The 17,182-nt window shown below is 43.4% G+C and overlaps 1 protein-coding gene across 1 annotated transcript in view; it reads left to right on the top strand.

Annotated features, from left to right (window-relative positions):
* Positions 1-1,177: 1,177 nt before the first annotated feature.
* Positions 1,178-17,182, top strand: part of LOC126355827 (proton channel OtopLc-like) — a 254,516-nt gene continuing 238,511 nt past the window's right edge. Inside the window, exon 1 of the mRNA XM_050006273.1 lies at positions 1,178-1,269. The gene's annotated coding sequence lies outside the window, so the exon portion shown is untranslated. The remainder of the gene's footprint in view (positions 1,270-17,182) is intronic.

Here is a 17,182-nt window from a genome sequence, read left to right as displayed (position 1 = left end):
GAGCCATTTGAACCATTTGAACCTCTGCTGATCCGTATCTATATAAACGATTTCGGAAACAATCTGAGCAGCCGTTTTAGGTTGTGTGCAGGTGATGATGTCGTTTCTCGTCTAGTAAAGTCACTGGAGAATCAAAACAGATTTAAAAACCATTTATAAAACGTATCTGTATGGTGCGAAAATTGGCAGTTGACCCTAAATAATGAAAAGTGTGTGGTCATCCACATGAGTGCTAAAAGGAATCTGTAAAACTTCGGTTACACGATAAACCAATCAAATGTATAGGGCGTAAATTGAAATAAGAAACATAGGTATTACAACTAAGAACCACGTAAATAGGATATAACACATAGAAAATGTTGTGGGGAAGGAGGACGAAAGTCTACGTTTTACTGGCAGAACACTTAGAAGATGCAAGAAGTATACCAAAGCAAATGCCTACACCACGTTTGTCCGTCCTCTTTTGGAGTACTGCTGCGCGGTGTGGGATCCTTGCCAGGTAGGGTTAACAGAGTACATCGAGAAAACTCAAAGAGGGACAGCACGTTTTGTATTATCGAGAAATGAGAGAGAGGGTGTCACCGACATGATACAGCATTTGGGGTGGAAATCATTAACACAGAGGTATTTCTTGTCGCGGCGGGATCTTCTCAGGAAATTTCAATTGCCAACTTTCTCCTCCGAACGCGAAAATATTTTGCTGTCGCCACCTACACAGGGAGAAACGATCATAATAATAAAAGTCGAGAAGTCAGACTTCACCCAGAGAGATACAGATCTTCGTTTTCCGCGCGCTGTTCCAGAGTGGAGTAATTGGGAAGGTGGTTCATTGCACTCTCTACCAGGCACTTAAGTGTGATTCGGAGAGTGTTCACGTTGATGTACATATAGATGAAACCTGAGACGAAAAGAACCGGTATAACCGAAAACTGATTGTTTTAGTGTGGTCACCATCCCTAACACAGAGAGGTTTCCACTGAAAGCCGCGTATGTGAGCAGGTGATGCGCGTCTAGTATCAGCACTGGTGCACGAGAACGTGTGCGATACCGATCGCTAATAGTAGTCCGTAGGCGGGCGACGCGTCACCTGGAAGAGTTACGTAGTCAGTCACAGGCAACAGGGCGCTAACTCGCCGCAATTAAAAGACAGCTCTCCGTGTCGCCTCGCTCGTCAACCGTCGCCGCCTCTCAATTAGTCTGGCGTCCACGGCTGCCGGTAGCGCAGCGGGCACGGTTTGGAAGGACACGCAGCGACTCATCGCAATACAGGTACGCTGTTCCCTCCTGCCTGTGCGCCTGAATCCACGCACATGAGGGGCAAGGAGTGTTTTCTATGCGTTTGACAGGACTGCGCTTCTTATACTTTTTGAGTCAGCAGTCTCGCTATGTATTTTCTACATTTTGGTATACCGGCTGCTCCCAACATGTCTATCCCGCGCGTTCCAGGCTTTCATTGTGATCTCGCGTCTTTCATGAAACTCAGCAGGCAGTTCAGCACTGAGTGAGGAATGTCAACTTAGGAACGGTCCAACCTAGATTTTTTCTCTAGATAGTGGGATGCGGTGGGAAAATCAGTTCAAGTAGTGATGGCTTCACCTCTTAATTCGTACAAGAGTGCCCAAAATTATTCAACGCTACACGACGTTTTACTTGTACTAGATTACGAGCATTTTTATCTGTTATCAATTTATCAAATGGAATAATCCTCTTTCCCACTGCAGCGTTCGAGAACAGTTTATGAAACCTCCCCTTTGAAAAATTTATGAATTACTGTGCTAATAAACTCCTTACGTTATCTGATTTTTAAACAGCTGAACAGAACTGAAAGTGCACAGACATTTCTCTCTTCACTTATTCAAATCAACACTAAACTGACACACAATATTTTTAGCACAACGCAATCTGACTTTCAATAATCCCTACAAAAGAATGACCCTGACTAACAATGACCTATAACTTTCATGAATCACTTACCTCACAAAAATCTTCGTTACTCCAACTACTGCAATACAGCGAGCTGCAAGCTAAATAAAAGATTCTAACCACTGAAGGCACTAACTATTGATAGGCATAGTTTGCAGATGAAAGATTTTGATAGAGAACAAACAATGTATTTACCTTAATAATATTCCAAAGTCATCATATATAATAGCGAATATTACAACAACGCCAACCAGCCACAGACTGCACACAGCACAGCCAGCGATTTACATAAAGAGCGCTACGTGGCGTTACCAATATAAAAACCTAAACAGCCTACTTACAAGTTGTGTTCAAAACGGCAGACGTCCATGGATTCCTACAACGTTTTTGTCATTTTTCTCTATCACTCAGTACCAAGTCACCCATGATTCGTCCACAGCTCGTGGTCTAGTGGCTTACTTTGCTGCCTCTGGGTCACGGGATCCCGTGTTCGATTCCCGGTCCAGTTGGAGATTTTCCATGCCTGGCGTCTGGGTGTTTGTGTTGTCCTCATTTCATCATCATCATTATTTGCGACAGTGACTAGACTGGGCTGTGTAAAAATTGGACTGTGCAAAACTTGGAACTTTGTACGGGTGTTGATGACCGAGCAGTTGAGGGCCCCACAAATCAAACATCACCCCCATCATTCCTTTGAAAACGCCGCATACGATTTCCTGTCTATCTTTGCCCAGTCCGAGTTATAATCTGTCTCGGTGTGTCTCATCGTCAATTTGAAGCTCATCAGTTACTCTCTTCCATTACCTATAAAACAGTGTACCCACTCCTTTACGTTGGACTCCCACCGGGCGGGGTGCGTGGCACACTGGACTCGCATTCGGGAGAAACATTGTCCGACCATTCAGATTTACGTTTACTTCACCAACGTCTACATTTACATCTGTATTTACATCTACATGATTAGTCTGCAATTCACAAGTGCCTGGCAGAGGCATCATCGTACCATCTTGAAGCTATTTTTCTACTGTTCCAATCAGAGCTGGTGGATGGATGGGGACAGGGGGGTGGAGGGGGGGGCGAAATGAGCCATAAATATCTCTGTGCGAGCTCTGATTCTTCTTATTTTGCTATGATGATCGTTTCTCCCTGTGTAGGTGGTCACCAACAAAATACAGTGTGTTTCAAAAAGACTAGAAGAAGGGATCGGTTGGTAGGACATAGTCTGAGGCATAAAGGGATCACCAGTTTAGTATTGGCGCCCAGCACGGAAGGTAAAAATCGTAGAGGGAGACCAAGAAATGAATACACTACACAGATTCAGAAGGATGTAGGTTGCAGTAGGTACTGGGAGATAAAGTAGCTTGCACAGGAGAGAATAGCATGGAGAGCTGCATCAAACCAGTCTCTGGACTGAAGGCCACAACAACAACAACATATTTATTAAACTTTAAGACATACGAATATCAAACTTTACACACGTATTTAAGAACCTCTCAAGTTCAGATTATAGATGTTCAGTATGTCCTCCATCAGCGACACGAACAATATCACATCGTTACTCAAATTCCTCCCATACTCGGGCAAGCATGTCCCTCGTTACTGATGTTACGGCAGTACGGATCCGGTTCTTCAGCTGTTCCAGGTTCTGTGGGTGTGGTGGTACATAAACGTTGTCTTTAACGAAACCCCACCGAAAGAAGTCACAGGGTGTCAAATCCGGTGACCGTGGAGCCCATCTGAGACATGCTAAGTCACCAGCTCCTTGAAGACCAATCCAACTGTTCGGTACACATTCATTTAAATAATCACGTTTCTCCAATAGCCGAGCCGAGGCGCAGCGATCAATAGTTTTAACAAAATAACACTATGTAACACTTATATTCTTTTTGAAACACCCTGTATTTTCACAGGCGGAGGAGCTAGTTGGTGTTTGAAATTTCACGATAAGATCCTGCCGCAACGAAAAACACCTTTGTTGTAATGATTCCTACGCCAAATCCTGTACCACGTCCGTGGCACTCACTCCCCTATTTCACGGTAATACAGAACGAGCTACCCTTCTTTGAACTTTTTCGACGTCCTCCGTCATTCCTACCTGATGCAGATCCCACACCGCATACCAGTACTCGTGAGATGGCGGACAGGCGTAGAGTGCGCATTCTCTTTTCTAAATCTGTTACATTTTTTAAGAGTTCTGACAATAAACCACAGTCTTTGATTTACTTTCGCCACAATATCATTTACGGTATCGTTCCAGTGTAAGTTATTCGTAATTGTAGTCCCTAAGTATTCAGCAGAATTTACAGATTTAATATTTGTGTTATTTATAGTGTAATTGAAGCTTAGCGGATAATTTTTACTGCTCATGTGGATGACCTCACACTTTTCATGATTTATAGTCAATTGTCACTCTCCCATCATATAGATATCTTGTCTAAGCCATTTGCAATTGATTTTTACCTTCTGACCACTTTACTAGACAGTAAGTTACAGCACCATCTGCTAACAATCTAAGAGTGGTACAGATCGTTTATTTAGATCAGGAAGAGCAGAGGATCTAGAACAAATTCTACGGATACGCTAAGTATTACTTCTGTTTTACTCGATGATTTTCTGTCAGTTATTACGAACTGTGACCTTCTGACGGAAATTTACAAGTACAGTCATACAATTGAGGCTACACTCCATAGGCGTGCAATTTGATTACAAGTCGTTTGTGATGAACGGTGTCAAAAGCCTTCTGGAAATCTAAAAGTATGGAATCAATTTGACAACCCCCCTCCCTGCCGTCAATAGCTGTCTTCTTCCTGAAAATTAAAGCACTTTGCTTATTATGGGTATAATCAATGCTTTTCATTTGAAAGTGCCAACAATTATCAAAACCAGTCTTGAATAGTATGCTTATCGTCAGCATTGCTTTTATAATAACAAGCGACCATAGGTTGTCACACAGAGTCATGGCTTCGGATCAGTTTTTACTAAAATTATTATTTCGCTTTATATACCACGTGAGATAACCTGCTACTGACAAGGAACTGGCAGTCCTAGATTTTATTATAGTTTTGTAATCGGCGCCTATTGTTTTGCCATGGTTATGATACAGGCTAATGATGGACGTAGGGGACATAATTTGTCTATGAATCGTGTTAACTTTGTTCTATGTAAATTCATATCTTATATCTTTGTGTTTTGTGGTCTTGAGAATGTAAACCATCTTAGACTTTGTCTAGAAAAACTCCTAAAAATCACAGTCAGGCTCGTGTGAGCTGATCGAATTTGCCGAACTTCCCACTCACAAGTTAGAGTGCTACGCTTTAAGTTATGCACGGTCCAGTAACATTAATGTGTCCAACTCCTATGTTTAACCTCAACGTGCAGTAATCTCTTACAGATGCCAGGTGGCAGCACTAGCAGTGTAGGATATATGAAGCGTGTTAGCAGGACGCGGGAGATAGTCCGGTCGTTATCGTAGAGCGGAAAATGGCGGATTTATTTGATTTGATAGTTTGGTTTCGGGCAATGGCTGGAGGTACTTCCGAAACGACTAACGTCGTAGCCGTAGCTATCTAAAATCGGCATCGAGGCAGCTGTGGTGAGCCACAGGCCATGGATGACAGCATAAACGGCGGCTACTCAGATGCCTACTGGCGAACAGAAACTGTTGAGCAACTGACCGCCCGGATGAACCAAGGAGATACCAATAGTGTCTCCTCAACGACCGTTCAGCAAAAGTAGCCGCTTACTGACCTCCGCAGCAGGCGTTTGCTTCGTGCACCCACTTTGAACGCTGTTCATAGATGACGAAGGCTAGAATTAGGCAGCCAGTATTAGAAATGGACGTCCACTGAGTGGCAACAGATAAGACTCTCAGATGAAAGGCGTCTTATGCTCCATCGGACAGACGTCCACTGGCGTGTATGAAGTAAAATGTCTGAAAGAAAACACCCTGCAACAACCGTCGGAAGTATCCAGGCCAGAGGAGTGAGTGTTATCGTCCGAGGACTGTTTTCGTGGTATTTCGAGGATGATTTCGTTATTCTGAAAGGCACTCTGCGTTAACGCAAGTACGCATCCATCCTTGGGGTCACGTTCACCCTTACATGCAGTTTGTTTTTCGTCACCATGATGGCATCCATCACGAGGACAATGCAACGTGTAAAAAAATGGTTCAAATGGCTCTGAGCACTGTGGGACTTAACATCTGAGGTCATCAATCCCTTAGAACAGAACTACTCAAACCTAACTAACCTAAAGACATCACACACATCCATGCCCGAGGCAGGATTCGAACCTGCCACTGTAGCGGTCGCGCGATTCCAGACTGAAGCGCCTAGAACCCGTCGACCACTCAGGCCGGCTGCAACGTGTAACGTAGCCCGCAGAGTATGTGGGTGATGCGAAGAACCTCACAATGAGTTTACCGAACTCCTTAGCCGCCAAAATCGCTGTTTTAAAACGCAATCGAGAATCTGTGGGACCAACGCGATCGGCCTGTTCGCGCCTTGGATCCTAAACGCAGAAACCTAGCCATTGCTTCACATCCCTGTAGACACCTTCCAGAACCTCTCTGACTCTCCTCAAATACGTCTCGCATCGGTCCGCGCTGTAGAAGATGGGTATTCAGGCTTATTGACAGATGTTCACATTAATGTGACTGGACGGTGTACGGTGTATTAGAATGCTTTCCTTGCTGTTTCTTCTTCTTCTTCTTCTTCTTCTTTCTTCTTCTCTCTCTCTCTCTCTCTTTTTTCTTTCTGTTTTTTCTTTTCTTTTTAATAAATAAATTTAAAGGAACGTTGAGTGGAATTCTTACTAATAGGAGTCCAAACATCTCTCAGGTCATCTCATATATTGGCCTGTGGTCTTTCTTACCAGTTCACAAGACGCACGCGCTAAGAAAAGAAAACCTATTACTATGCTCGACAAACATGGTCAATAAATATTATTATGAATTAAAGAAATGAATCGTACCATTGCCATAGATCATGGTCATACCGCAGTCGAGTTACTGTGGAGAGAGAGAACATTTTCATTTCTTCCGGTCTTCTTCAAACGTTGATTGTTAATAGTGCCATAGGCATGAAATTTTTCCGGGCTTGTGACGGCGTTGTCAATATACACTACTGACCATTAAAATTGCTACACCACGAAGGTGACGTGCTACAGACGCGAAATTTAACCGACAGGAAGAAGATTCTGTGATATGCAAATGATTAGCTTTTCAGAGCATTCACACAAGGTGGGCGCCGGTGGCGACACCTACAACGTGCTGACATGAGGAAATTTTCCAACCGATTCTCATACACAAACAGCAGTTGACCAGCGTTGCCTGCTGAAATGTTGTTGTGATGCCTCGTGTAAGGAGGAGAAATGCGTATCATCACGTTTCCGACTTTAATAAAGGCCGGATTGTAGCCTAACGCGATTGCGGTTTCTCGTATCGCGACGTTGCTGCTCACGTTGGTCGAGATCGAATGACTTTTAGCAGAATACTGAATCGGTGGATTGAGGAGGGTAATACGGAACGCCGTGCTGCATCCCAACGGCCTCTTATCACTAGCAGTCGAGATGACAGCCATCTTATGCACATGGCTGTAACGGATCGTGCAGCCACGTCTCGGTCCCTGAGTCAACAGATGGGGACGTTTGCAAGACAACAATCACATGCACGAACAGTTTGACGACGTCTGCAGCAGCATGGACTATCAGCTCGGAGACCATGGCTGCGGTTACGACCCTTCATTCGATCCCTGCGAAACCCTACATCTCAGCTGGATAATGCATAACCGCATGTTGCACGTCCTGTACGGGTCTTTCTGGACACAGAAAATGTTCGCCTGCTGCCCTGGCCGGCACGTTCTCCAGATCTCTCACCAATTGAAAATGTGTGGTCAATTGTGGCCGAGCAACTGGCTCGTAACAATACGCCAGTCAATACTCTTGATGAACTGTGGGATCGTGTTGAAGCTGCATGGGCAGCTGTACCTATACACGCCATCCGAGCTCTGTTTGACTCAATGCACAGGCGTATCAGGGTGCACTCTGAAGAAGGTCGCTTGCAACAAGGAACGAAACGTCGTTTGTTTTATATGTATTGACAATGCGGTCACAAATCCAGAATAATTTTATTGAATGTGACAATGGCCGCGTAAGCCTATTTTTATAATGCCATAGGCCTCCAAATAGCCAAAAAATGGAAGTTTTAGCTTAGTGTTTTTTTTAGTATTATCGCACTAGTACACTCCAAAGTGTATTACTCCACTGACAGCTCTATCGAGTTCGAGCTCATCTAAGAAATGCAGAACTGATTTGTTGAAAGAACCACTTCAGTCAGCCTGCTGGCTCTCGTCTTAGGATCTTCGACCGATCATTCTTTAGCAATTTTTGGATGTGTCATCAGCATGCATGGCTGGCGCTGTCATAGATTTACCCTCCATTGCTCCGGTGCATGGCGAAATTTTGATAATGGCAGCCAGTCGCTCAGGTGAAACGTCAGAAAAATTAACGAACAAACGTCGTCCGTAGATCCTTGAGATAAAATCCAGCAGGCATCATTTCAACAAGTGGCCTCTGAAGCCCCCAGTACTTCAAACAAATCGAGTGATCGCCTGACGTGACTTAGGCAAAAGAATGGAACCAGTGAGCTTAAGCTGTGACAAATTAGTTATACCACAATAATTACACTAATGTCCAAAATTAAATCAACGAACCCCTGCTTCCCCACTTTATGTCTAATTTACGATATAGTCATACAGACAGTCAACAGGGGTCCGTACGATCGTGTTCTGCACGCAAGATGGCATTCTGGTCAACGGACAACCATGCCAACAATGACGTCATGGTGCTCATCAAACGGATTGGTGTTTGACGGGTAGTCCCTCAGCCAAAATCGCTGTTTACACAGTCAGAGACGGTGCAGTATGGCACAGAGAAGATATCTAACAGACTCTCTGCGGTGGAGGCCACAGGAATAATGGCAGCAGCCAGTCGCAAATTGGTGTCGTCCGACGGCTTAATGTGAGCCGTTCTTTTGCTTCTCGGATGTGTGACAGTTTATAGAGATCGAAACTGTATACCGAAGACCAGGGCATGGCCGACCACATATCGCATCGAAAAGAGAGTACCATCATTTGGCTGTAAGGGCACGACGTTGCCGACTTAGCGCTGCACAGCAACTGGCATCTGACCTCTTCGCATCCACTGGACGTGTCATATCAAGGCAGACGATATACAGAAGGCCTCGGCAGAGTGTCCTTTATTGTCGTAGATCTGCTGTATGTGTACCTCTGACACGGCTTCACATTACGGATTGCCTAGAGTGGAGTCGCCGGCCGTTCTGGCCGAGCGGTTCTAGGCGCTTCAGTCTAGAACTGCGCGACCGCTACCGTCGCAGGTTCGAATCCTGCCTCGGGCATGGATGTGTGGATGTGGAGCCGTCAGCATGCCACCTGGGCGGTCGAAAAACGCACCAACGTTCTTTTCACATACGAGTCCCGATTTCGTCTGGAGTGTGGTTCACGACAGATTCGCATCTGAAGGGAACGGGGAGCATTATTTCGGGACCCAACCATTGTGGAAGGAAGTTGATATCGAGGAGCATCCCTTATGAAGTTGACATGGATTATGTTCACCACTCGAACACCTCTTCATGAACTAGTACGGTTGAAATGGCAAGGTTTAACTGCAGCCAGGTATCGTGACGAGCTCTTGGGATATCATATGCGGTTGTTTCGAGGTTCTGCGGGCCCAGACGTCGTAGCGATGGACAATAATGATCGACATCACAGAGCAAAGGTGGCTGATGTTTCCTTGGCAGCGGAAGTTATTGCAAGCATGGTGTAGCCTGTTCCCTCTTCCGGTTTGAATACCATAGACAACTTCAGCCATGCACTAGGGAGACAGGCAGCATTGCGTCAGTATCCAGCACCCACTTTCCAAGGCTTACGAGCAGCTCTGCAGAAAGAATGGGCGTTATTGCCTCGACATAAGATTGATCATCCAAAGTATGCCCTGTCGTTGTCAGATCTGTATTGCTGCCAGAGGTGGTCACACTCCATACTTAAGACATTAACCAGCTGTCGGGATGTGCGTGCAAATCCTTTAAGTTGTATGCCTGTTACCAGTGGATAAGCTCTCATAACATCATCAAATACAGCCTCACTAACAACCTACCACGTTCTACACGCAAAGGCACGAGATCTTTCTGTCGTACAGCATTTAAATGGTTCCTTCGATGCGACTCTTCAAACGGTTCAGAAATTATGAGATACGCCTGACGCTCAGCTCTGGAATTGCAAGAGGCTTGTATGGAAATATGGTTTAAACACCTTGAGGACTGTATAAGCATTGCATTCATTACGTTGAATCGTATTATGCAGGACATATTCAACAATAAAAGTATTTGCACAAATACGAGACAGTTCAAAAGTTGAAGGGGATAGCTTTCTCTAAGAATAATTATTATTCCACAATTAGTATTACATTCTTCAACTCAATAAATATCTTGTATTAGACACTTTTAAAAGTAGCTTGTGTAATTAGTCAGGGTATAAGCTAATTCCATTACGAGTTTCTTCCAAATCCGTCGTGTCGTGTATGAAGGAATAAAGAAGATAATCATACATAAACTTTCACGTTTATAATATATATAGTGATTGCATCTCACATAAGGACGTCCAATCTGGAACGCAAATAGGATACATTAAAGAAACTGAGTAATGATATACATTAAACACCTAAGGCCAATGGGATACACAATCTTCCCCATAGGAGTAATTAAATACAGTATCAATGTCGAATTCACAGTATACATTAAACAACCGAGACCAACGGAATACTCAGTCCTAACCACTGAAGGAACAGCTAATCATCAAGGACTATCTTCAACGATTAAGGATAAAACCATGAAATACTACAAATGAATTACTCTATCATTCCTTTACAGAAACCAATCCTAATAACGTTCCTGATGCGAGAAGCTCTCCCGTATTTCTGCGTTAATTGTTCCGCACCTGAGCACACGCGAAACGTCCTAATGTCCGTATGGAGCAAGATGATAATTTGTCACTTACTTGTGATCTTGGTAGTAGAGCGAACTTCGCCGGTGTAGTGGCCTGAAAAAAAAGTAATATCGTGTCATATTTGATGCTAAGTGGTTGTGCTACGGCTAAGCTCCATCCTGCCCATATCTAGTACAAATGGAAACAATGACATTAGTGACAGACTGGATTCTCTTGTTGGAAATAAAGTTCGTGAAGTTATCTTTTGATAATAGATCTACATTCTGATATTCAACACACCACAATATGAATAGAACATTACACAATACACAAGTGTTAGAGAAACCTAAACACATCGACTCATATGTAACACTAAGTTACATATCTCCACATTTTACATTCGACAGAATTACACAATAACTACGCATTCAGAATATGAACCTCAAGTTCAGTAGAAACATTCAAAGAACCTAGGTATGTAGTCGCTTCTCAAAATGCAGGAGCTGCCTGTGCACGGGAGTTGTGAACAATTCCCATTTGGCCACAGTTAGCCAAATAAAAATTATTCGAGGACTGACTTGAAAGTTCTATAAAAGAAAATCCTTTTCCCATGAAGGTCACACTTTCTAGGTCTCGTCATGTGTAAGGTGATGAAAAGAAGGACTCCTTGGAGTAATCATTAATGATTACGTAGTATCCAAGAGTCCAAATTGCTAAAAGAATTTACTTTTCGAAATTGCGGAAATACACATAATATTTCAACTGAGGGACTGATTTCCGCAATGCTTGATGGTATTACATCCGCAATAACGTCACTTTCACTTGCACCATTCAACGAAAACAGTCATTAACTTGTAACTCAGACGAATACTAGCTAGACCGTACGCAGAGAGCGAAGTCGGACGGCGGTTAGAGTAAAGACACGCCGACTGTAAAATTTTATCAGTAAATTGTCAAATTATTCGTAATAAAGTTCCTAAATTTACTGCTATCCACGGAAGTTCTCTCTCTCAAATTATTCTTGGGACCGAGAGCTGGGTGAAACCGCAGTAGAAAGCTCTCGGGTATTTAGCGAGTCAAGGAATGTACATCGGAAACACATATTTGCCTGCCTACACTACGCTTGTTCGTCCTCTTTTTAGAATACATCTGCGCGGTGTGGGACCCTTGCCAGATAGGATTGACTGAGTACATCGAAAAAGTTCAAAGAAGGGCAGCACGTTTTGTATTATCGTGGAATAGAGGAGAGAGTGTCCTTGAAATGTTAAATTTTTTGCGGTGGACATCATTACAACAACGGCGTTTTTCGTTGCGGCGGGATCTTCTCACGGAATTCCTATCACCAATTTTCACCTCCTAACGTGAAAATATTTTGTTGACACCGACCTACATAGGGAGAAATGATCACCATGATAAAATAAGGGAAATCAGAGCTCGAACGGAAAGATATATGTGTTCGTTTTTTCCGAACGCTATACGAGATTAGAATAATAGGGAATTGTGAAGGAGGTTCGATAAACCCTCTGCCAGACAGTTAAATGTGATTTGCAGAGTATCCATGTTGATATAGCCGTATATGTAGACGGCATGGGCAGTGCTCTTTGCAGTTGAAAAAAAAAAAATTGTCTCCATCGAGATCGAAACTGGGTGTGACAGTGAAGTTATTTGGTCGCATATAACAGGTCTAGGAAACGACTATAGCCTACCTAGTATAGACTGGGGCGTATATGGATTCATAGCATGGGTACAGATACAGACGCGAGTGCAACAGGACAGGAAATGACTAGTAATAGTACAGAATACCCTCGGCCACGCACCGTGCTAGGGCTTAGGAGCATGTATGTAGATATATAGATGTAGTTGTAGATGTAGTAAGGGGCAGACAAATGAAAAGCAGATAGGTAGAGTAAAAAATAAAGTACTTTTGAACACATTTTCTGAAAACTGTCTTGAACAGATGTTTCGACAGCTGACACGCAATGGAGATACGGTGACGGGAAAGAAAAATCGGAACACCAATAGTGATTTGTGCAACATCAAGTTGGCAGGCGTGTTTCTACACCTGGAAGACGATTTCTCTTAAAACTCCGCGACAGCCGCATTAGAGTGGCGCTAGTACCGCCACTACGAGGATGTAAATCAGGTTTGCTTTAAACACACGCTGCAACGGTCGCGAGCATTAGTTACCTTTGAGACTGGATGTGGTGGATTGATGTTAGTCAGGATTGCCTACAAGGCGACAAAGACGCTATTATCAGCACCTTACAGAGTTTGAAAGATGTCGTGTAATAGCGCTGCGAGAAGGTGAAAATTTCTACTCCGATATTGCCGAAAAGCCTGGCAGGAATGTAGCCACTATACGTTACTGTTTGCAGCGCTGGTCACAGGAACGTATGGTCGCAAGAAGTTCGGGCTTCAGACGGCCACGTGGTACTGTCAAGATCGCACACCACTGTGTCCCGTGCATGGCTCTGGCGCAACGTACTGCATCTGCAGCAGCAATATGAGCATCAGGTAACACTGCAGTGGCACAACGAAGTGTTGCAAATTGGTTACTTCAAGGACAGCTCCGAGCCAGACGCCCCGTAGCGCGAATTTTATCTCACCCCAAACAACCGCCATTTGCGACTTCAGTGGTGTTAAGCGTGAGCTCGTTGCAGTGCAGGATGGGGGTCTATTGTACTGTTTGATGAAATCTGGTTCTGTTTCGGTGCCAGTGATGGGCGTGTGTTGGTGAGAAGGGGGCCAGGTGAGCGCCTGTAACGAACCTGTCTGCGTGCTGGACACACTGGACATACACCTAGAGTTATGGTCTGGGGTCCGATCTCGTATGACAGCAGGAGCAATCTCATGGTTATCCGGCGCACACTGAGTGCATATTTGTACATCCGTATGGTGACTGGAAGATTGGATCCGTTTTGTTGCCATTCATGAACAGCATTCCACGGGGAGTTTTCCAACAAGATAACACTAGCTCCCAAACAGTAGTTGTATTCCAACATGCTCTACGGAGTGTCGACATGTTGCTTTGGGCTACCGATGACCAGATCTGTCTCCAGTCGAGCACACATGGGACATCATCAGACGACAACCCCAGCGTCATCCACAAACAGTAATAACCGCCCCTGTACTTACCGGTGAAGTACAGCAGCCATGGACCTCCATACCACAAACTAACATCCCGTACCTGTACAAAACAATGCATGTACGTTTTCGTTCTTGCATTCAACATTCTGGCGGTGAAATCGGTTATTAATGTACTAGCATTTCACATTTGCAAACGCTATTCTAGCGCTTGCATTAACATATGATCTTAGGTATGTTGTTGTTGTGGTCTTCAGTCCTGAGACTGGTTTGATGCAGCTCTCCATGCTACTCTATCCTGTGCAAGCTTCTTCATCTCCCAGTACCTACTGCAACCTACATCCTTCTGAATCTGCTTAGTGTCGTCAGCTCTTGGTCTCCCTCTACGATTTTTACCCTCCACGCTGCCCTCCAATACTAAATTGGTGATCCCTTGATGCCTCAGAAAATGTCCTACCAACCGATTCTTTCTTCTGGTCAAGTTGTGCCACAACCTTCTCTTCTCCCCAATCCTATTCAATACTTCCTCATTAGTTAAGTGATCTACCCATCTAATCTTCAGCATTCTTCTGTAGCACCACATTTCAAAAGCTTCTATTCTCTTCTTGTCCAAATTATTTATCGTCGAAGTTTCACTTCCATACATGGCTACACTCCATACAAATACTTTCAGAAATGACTTCCTGACACTTAAATCTATACTCGATGTTAACTAATTTCTGTTCTTCAGAAACGCTTTCCTTGCCAGTCTACATTTTATATCCTCCCTACTTCGACCATAATCAGTTATTTTGCTCCCCAAATAGCAAAACTCCTTTACTACTTTAAGTGTCTCATTTCCTAATCTAATTCCCTCAGCATCACCCGACTTAATTCGACTACATTCCATTGTCCTCGTTTTGCTTTTGTTGATGTTAATCTTACACCCTCCTTTAAAGACACTATCCATTCCATTCAACTGCTCTTCCAAGTCCTTTGCTGTCTCTGACAGAATTATGATGTCATCGGCGAACCTCAAAGTTTTTATTTCTTCTCCATGGATTTTAATACCTACTCCCAATTTTTCTTTTGTTTCCTTCACTGCTTGCTCAATATACAGATTGAATAACATCGGGGATAGACTACAACCCTGTCTCACTCCCTTCCCAACCACTGCTTCCCTTTCATGTCCCTCGACTCTTACAACTACCATCTGGTTTCTGTACAAATTGTAAATAGCCTTCCGCTCCCTGTATTATACCCCTGCCACTTTCAGAATTTGAAAGAGAGTATTCCAGTCAACATTGTCAAAAGCTTTCTCTAAGTCTAGAAATGCTAGAAACGTAGGTTTGCCTTTCCTTAATCTAGCTTCTAAGATAAGTCGTAGGGTCAGTATTGCCTCACGTGTTACAACATTTCTACGGAATCCAAACTGATCTTCCCCGAAGTCAGCTTCTACTAGTTTTTCCATTCGTCTGTAAAGAATTCGCTTTAGTATTTTGCAGCTGTGACTTATTAAACTGATAGTTCGGTAATTTTAACATCTGTCAACACCTGCTTTCTTTGGGATTGGAATTATTATATTCTTCTTGAAGTCTGAGGGTATTTGGCCTATCTCATACATCTTGCTCACCAGATGGTAGAGTTTTGTCAGGACTGGCTCTCCCAAGGCCGTCAGTAGTTCCAATGGAATGTTTTCTACTCCGGGAGCCTTGTTTCGACTCAGGTCTTTCAGTGCTCTGTCAAACTCTTCACGCAGTATCGTATCTCCCATTTCATCTTCATCTACATCCTCTTCCATTTCCATAATATTGTCCTCAAGTACATCACCCTTGTATAGACCCTCTATATACTCCTTCCACCTTTCTGCTTTCCCTTCTTTGGTTAGAACTAGGTTTCCATCTGAGCTCTTGATGTTCATACAAGTGGTTCTCTTATCTCCAAAGGTCTCTTTAATTTTCCTGTAGACAGTATCTATCTTACCCCTAGTGAGATAAGCCTCTACATCCTTACATTTGTTCTCTAGCCATACCTGCTTAGCCATTTTGCACTTCATGTCGATCTCATATTTGAGACGTTTGTATTCCTTCTTGTCTGCTTCATTTACTGCATTTTTATATTTTCTCCTTTCGTCATTTAAATTCAATATTTCTTCTGTTACCCAAGGATTTCTACTAGTCCTCGTCTTTTTACCTACTTGATCCTTCATTCGCTACTTCATCCCTCAAAGCTACGCATTCTTCTTCTACTGTATTTCTTTCCCCCATTCCTGTCAATTGCTGCCTTACGCTCTCCCTGAAACTATGTACAACCTCTGGTTCTTTTAGTTGATCCAGGTCCACATCTCCTTAAATTCCCACCTTTTTGCAGTTTCTTCAGTTTTAATCTACAGGTCATAACCAATAGATTGTGGTCAGAGTCCACATCTGCCCCTGGAAATGTCTTACAATTTAAAACCTGGTTCCTAAATCTCTGTCTTACCATTATATAATCTAGCTGAAACCTGTCAGTATCTCCTGGCTTCTTCCATGTATACAGCCTTCATTTATGATTCTTGAACCAAATGTTACCTATGTTTAAGTTGTGGTCTGTGCAAAATTCTGCCAGGTGGCTTCCTCTATCATTTCTTTGCCCCATTCCGTATTCACCTACTACGTTTCCTTCTCTCCCTTTTCCTACTACCGAATTCCAGTCACCCATGACTACTAAATTTTCGTCACCCTTAACTATCTGAATAATTTCTTTTATTTGGTCATACATTTCTTCAATTTCCTCGTCATCTGCAGAGGTAGTTGGCATATAAACTTGTACTACTGTAGTAGGTGTGGGCTTCGTATCTATCTTGGCCACAATAATGCGTTCACTATGCTGTTTGTAGTAGCTTACCCGCATTCCTAATTTCCTATTCATTATTAAACCTACTCCTGCATTACCCCTATTTGATTTTGTGTTTATAATCCTGTACTCACCTGACCAGAAGTCTTGTTCCTCCTGCCACCGAACTTCACTAATTCCCACTATATCTAACTTTAACCTATCCATTTCCCTTTTTGAATTTTCTAACCTACCTGCCCGATTAAGGGATCTGACATTCCAGGCTCTGATCCGTAGAACGCCAGTTTTCTTTCTCTTGAGTAGTCCCCGCCCGGAGATCCGAATGGGGGACTATTTTACCTCCGCACTATTTTACACAAGAG

The sequence above is a fragment of the Schistocerca gregaria genome, chromosome 3 (assembly GCF_023897955.1).
Source record: "Schistocerca gregaria isolate iqSchGreg1 chromosome 3, iqSchGreg1.2, whole genome shotgun sequence".
Classification (NCBI taxonomy): Eukaryota; Metazoa; Arthropoda; class Insecta; order Orthoptera; family Acrididae; genus Schistocerca; species Schistocerca gregaria.
The sequence above is the reverse complement of the archived record's forward strand: the minus strand, read 5'-3'. Positions and strand labels throughout refer to the sequence as shown.